Consider the following 6254-nt stretch of genomic DNA (forward strand, 5'->3'; position numbering starts at 1 on the left):
GTATGTAGGCCCAGATAACTTCGACCCTTATCTTTTAAAGGTGGCACACTGCAGAAAATCAAATTCTTACTTAGTGTTTTTTTCTTTATTTCGAGTAAAAATGTCTAAACATTCTTGAATCAAGAAGCATTTTCTTGATGAGCAAACTGACCATAGAGAATAAGTCTTGTTTTAAGTAAAAAAAAATGAAATTTCATTAAATTTGTGCTCAATACAAATTCACTGTCATGAAACGGGTTGGTGAGCAAGGACAGAGGACCCAGGAGCAGACAGCGGGAAAGGGGTTAACACAAAACCTTAATGTTAAATGCAAAATAAAAACCCACAAGAGGTAACATATCAAAACAGGGGAATAATAATACGACTGGACAGAGGTCTATTCCAGAAAGCACGGTTAATTTACCATCAGCTAAACCCTGAACTCTTGGTTGATTAACCCAAACCTTGCTTACTCTCGGTATGTCGGTTCCAAAACACCTGAGAACAGTTAGTTTAGTCAACCTTCCGAAAGATACCCAGAGTTCCCCTTCAGTAGGTCTCTCGACGTTGTGTTGAGAGATAGACTGGGGTTTGCTTCAGGGGTCCACCCACGCCAGTCTCCGCCCTGAACATACGGGTATAAAAGGAAGATGGCGGTGCTCATTCAATCATCCTTTGTTCTTCGGAACCTTTTTGAGGTATGGTGTCAAGTTTATCTCTTCGAGATTCCTGAAGGACTTATGACACAGAGCAGCGGACTTCTCCCTTCCTACGGCGGATTACCTTTCAGCGAGCGGACTCTTCCCAGCCAGCGGTGGACATCCCCTCCGGAGTACGGACTTCCACTGGGCATCTCGGCAGTGAGATACAGATCTAAAAGTGCAGTTCCTTTTTAGGGCCAATCATTTCTCACAGTTTCCACTCTCATCGAGGAGGGGGAACAGCCCCAGGTGTTGGGCCTCCAGCACGCTGGGGCAGCCATTGTGGATCAATTCTGCCTGCACTGCGGGCGGTGTATGATTCAGACGTTGTGTCACGGGTGGCTGTGTTCCTATGGGATTCACTCGCCAACTCGCTGCTTCCCGTTCCGCGACGGTAGTGGTTACGGCCCAGGGTAATGTGAGGATGAATGTGAGCATTGATCCGTTAGCCACTGTCTCGCAGCCGTTTTCACCTCGCCTAGTCTGACCGTTCCCTGAGAGACGGTCTCAACATCTTGTTCCTACAACACGCATCAGAAATGGTGCGTGATGATGATGATATGTTGCAGCCTTGTTCGTGGGTATGACGGACCCATCCTCGAGTCGGACGGGCACAACACCTGTACTGCACGTTGGGGTTCCAGCATGCAGTGGCACACTTTGTCATTAGGTGTGGCGGTCACAGCGGCTACATTCTCCGGGATGTTGCCGTAACCCTGTCAACTTCCTGAACGCGACTGCCGCCTCGGCGAGGTCAAACGCTTCAGCGAGCAGCGGGGTTGATCGGGGGTTCCCGTGGATGTCACTTCGCCAGCTTCGGCTCGCGGGTCACCTGGCTCGTCCCCGATGGGCGGTGGTGTACCGACAACGTGCTCTATCATAATATCTGAAAGCTACCTCCGCTCATCTGATGCGAAGTGTGCTTCCCCGGGCTGCCGCGTCGGGTAGTAGTGGCCCCGCCCTCACCATGCCAATATCCTTGATAGTGGTCCAAGGATCTGTGGCTCAATCTTTTGTGATGAAGCTCAGAAGGCCCACCTTCTAGGGCATCACACAAGCAGGGCTGTATGGTGACACTGTCGAGATTTTCCGTGGTGAAGAAGAGCACAGCCTGCCCTCCAGCAGCCCCGCCTCCCAGCGGTGGCCCCAATTGTAGTGGGCCCTCAGAGGACGGCCAATCAGAGATGCAGAGCCTCGCAAGAGTGGGCCTCTGCCCCGTTGGTAACCCGCCTTAAAACGGCCCTGAAACGATGAGCCATGGGGATGGAGAGTACACTCTCTCTCCGGGCTTCCCCCCGGTGATATCGCTGCCTTCCGCATTCTCCACATGACGTTGCGTTGGCTGACGGTAACACCAAGCAGGTAAGTAGGCAGAGCCGTCTACCTCTCCGGGGTCCCACCCTGTGCAGGACACCTCTCGGTTCTGACGACAGCCCCCTCTGGCTGATTCCCCTAACGAAGACCTAATTGTAGGGGAAGGGTACGGTTGGCACCCCTGGGCAGGCCTCTGGAATCTCCATGCCTGACTCCCGGATGGGATGAGGAGGCCTTGAGTCGCTTGCCGCTGGTGGTCAGACTGTCCTGCAGGAGTACCACCACTAGGCGTGTGCACGCTTATAAGTGGCGCCTCTTCTCATCCTGGTGATGTCCAATGAAGTTGCTTGATCCGGTCAGTGTTGACCTTTACAGAGACCAGAGAGTAATCACTCCCCATCCACGTTGAGACAGTATGTAGCCACTGTTGCCGCTCATCACGATCGCCTGGAGGGTTAGTTTCTTGGTTGACATAACCTGGTCACCAAGTTCCTCAGGAGCGCAACTTCAGCCACGCTCCGTACCTTTTTAGGACCATAAATGGTCCTACAGGGACTTGGCGGTCTGCAAGCCCCTCGGAGACGCCTCTCATCCTCATTTACGATGAAAACCGCTCTTGATGGCGCTCGCCTCTACAAGACGGTAGGGACCTCCAGCATTCTTTGTTTCCCATTGGTGCCTAGAATTGGCTGGTAATCTCACATCATCCTGAGACACCGGCCCGGTTACGTGCCCAAGGTTCCTTACACTCCCTTCCCATACCAGGTGGTGAACATCCAGGCGCTCCCCTCTGGGGAAAAAGACCAAACCTCCTACATGTTTCGTCCAGCGCACTGCGTCTCTACTTGGACCACACACAGAGTCTTAAACTCTGAGGGCTGTCTTCAAACAGAGGCGGGCACATTGGATTGTGGACGCCATTTCTTGGCGTACCAATCCCAGGTTGCCGTGACCACTCGCAGTGATAGCCCACTCCACCGGAGTAGGGCCTCCTCGTGGGCACTGGCCCAAGATGCCTCTCTGGCAGACATATGTAAGCTGCGGGTTGGGCTACGTCCAGTATCTTCGCGAGGTTCCACAACCTCCGAGTGGAACCAGTGTCTTACACCCTACAGTTTAGGACAGGCATCTGGCCTGGGCGTACGCACCTTCTTCCCTCTTCAGGTAAGTACAGTGCGCTGTATAGCCTCCCTACTTTCCCCCATTGGGTGTAGTATAGGCATCCCATCCATCACTAAGCATTATTTGGTAACAGACTGGGCGGAGCGGTCTGTTGGAACAAAATCCAGTACTGGTAGAGTCGCCCCTACTCGATTGGACCCCTATACTAGGACTATTGCCCCATACGTGGTGACTCCCCCCGTTGGGAAGTTCCGTGTGTTGTATTCCTACACTGTATTCCTACCCCCTACTGCCGGACAATTTTTTCGCATGTGATCTCCTTCGGGAGACCGACTCAGTATCTCCACATGTCTCCTCCCGTATGGCAGGAGGTGGTCTCCGTAACACCAAGAGGAGAGCAGTGTTTTCCCCAGTGCGACGGCTCCGAAAGGCGCCTCACATACAAGGCGAACGCCCTGTCCATGATGACTGTCAGTACAGGCTTCGCAATATGTCCACTACTATTCCACTGGAAGGTTACGTCTCGCTGCACCACTCACTTGTGAGTGGTTAAACAATAACAGCTCACATTATTTTATTTTAAGACTTTCATTTTAAACAGTTAAATATTAAAGTTAATTAAAAACATAGTTGTGATTGCTGAATTGCGTTGTGTGAGATTGGAAATGTAATTGTGATATTGCTGTAAAATTATAATATATTAATATATAATCTGTGGTTCCAAGGCCAATTGACACTCATCAAAAGCTCACACATGTGCAGACAACCCCTTAAGCTTAGTAACATTTCCTTAAAATGATCTTACCCTGGAACATGATCTGCTCCGGAGCAGGTTATCTTAACGCCGCCATCTTCATTATAACCTCAAGGGGTAAGGTAATCCAAATAACAGGGAACACTGCAAGACACGGTAGTAAACAAACATAAGATCAAGGCACTGGTACGTACATGGATACAGGGTACAATGAACGAGCACAGGACAAAAGACATGAGGATCATATATAGGGGAGACAGACAAAGGATAATTAACAAGGGTCAGGTGTCAGGGATGAAACAATCAGGGAAAGTTAACAAGGAAACGTGATGGCGGGAACAAAGACGGGGACCGGAGAGAGAGTATCGAAGGCGGCTAGGGTCAACATCTCTCTCTCTCATATAAAACATAAGACTTCGTCATGAATCTGCCATAAGACCAAGAATAGACATTACATAATGAGGCAGACTCATGACATGCATACCTTGAAAGTTATCTCTGTTTTTGGAACCGAAAGTTGGGATTTTCAGCTAACTAACCCTTAAATTTACCTTGGTACGTCACATGACCAGCTCGCTGGAATACACACCCACATCCCATCTCCAAACTTTCAATTATGGCCAAGAATCTTGAATCTCAGATAGATTTGCAGTTAAAACTGATTTTTTTCTGATGATAACATTTTAAACTCTTTTCAATCTGGTTCTAGAACCGGCAAAAGGACCATTACGGCTGCTATGGTAGTGTTTAATTATATCATTGGTGCCCTTGATAAAAAACACCACTGGACAGCCTTATTTGTGGATCTGTCTAAGGCATTTGATTCAGTAAATAAAAAATCTAAAGTTTAGAATAATTTCTAAACCATATCATACTTCGCAGTAATGGTTTCGGACCGGGAACATTGACATCGTTTAGAAATGATTTGGTTGATCGGACTCTGTGTGTTCATGTGGAGGATCTCAAATCAGATTTTTTTTTATATATCTAAAGGGGTCCCCCAGGATTCCATTTTGGGACCAATTTTGTTTTTTATTTATAAAGATGTTTTGGATTGGGACATTCAAGCAAAAAAACACTTTAATGCTGATGAAATGATTATGTATACACTTGCTACATCTATAATACTGGCTGTGAAAGAGCTTCAAATGACATTTCAGTTACTGGTTAGTGTAAAATTAGTTTTTAATTCATAGAAAACAAAAGTTATGTTTTTTTTTCAAAAACTCAGTCACAAGTACTTATTGAAAGAGTATCTTTTTACAAGAGCTTGGGCATTTGGATTGATGATAAACTGTTGTTTAATATACATATTGCTTATCTCATCAGGAAGGTGAAACTGAAACCTGGCTTTTATTTTAGAAAGAAATCTAATTTTACCTTTAATGCCAAAAAGAAAGTTGTGGAAGCTACTTTCCTAACTGTGCTTGATTATGGTGATATATTATATATGCATGCAGCCTCTTCCATCTTAACAAGCCTTGAGCACTGGAACATTTTTAGTAAAAGACACAAATACTTTGTATGGGTCAAAATTATCTTATATAGTTTTTTCTTTTAACTAAAAAATCATTAGGATATGAAGTAAAGATCAGGTTCCATGAAGATATTTTGTAATTTCCCAACTTTAAATATATCAAAACTTTATTTTTGTGAGTGGATGGCCTGTCACAGTGCCTCTGATTAACAACTTCATAGACAATTTTCTCAATATTTAGATTTTTTTGCACTCAAAGATTCCTGAGTTTTAAACTGTTGTATCTCAGCCAGATATTGTCATATTCTAACAACTCATACATAAATATAAATCTTTTTTATTCAGATTTCAGAAAAATCTGAAAATGTAAAAATCTAAATTTCAAAGAGTTGACCCATAAGACTAGTTTTGTTGTCCAGGGTCACATATTATGGTCCCTGGGCACGGAATAATTTGCTAAAATTTAAAAACTAGATCCATTTGTGTCTATTGGTAAATTTAAAAACATCATAAAGAGAGTGGTATGCTTGTAAGCTTGTGATTGTTTACATAGAAAGGATATTGTCGAAATATTGTTTTAATGTGTACTTCTTGTATTTTAAATTAATCTTACAGTATGGCTGCAACCTTGGTCAGTTCTCTCTTGTAAAAGAGATTTTAAATCTCAATGAGACTTCCTGGTTAAATGAAGGTAAAATAAAAAGAATTACCTTTGTATTGTTGTATATATGTATATACAGACGTGCTCAAATGTGTTGGTACCCTTACAGCTCATTGAAATATTGCTTCATTCCTCCTGAGCAGTGATGAAATTAAAAGCTATTGTATCATGTATACTTCCATGCTTTTGGTATTTCATAGCTGTGGACAGAGAGGAATTACAGCTTTTTCTCCAAAGATATTCTAA

The sequence above is a fragment of the Triplophysa dalaica genome, chromosome 1 (genome assembly GCF_015846415.1).
Source record: "Triplophysa dalaica isolate WHDGS20190420 chromosome 1, ASM1584641v1, whole genome shotgun sequence".
Taxonomy (NCBI): Eukaryota; Metazoa; Chordata; class Actinopteri; order Cypriniformes; family Nemacheilidae; genus Triplophysa; species Triplophysa dalaica.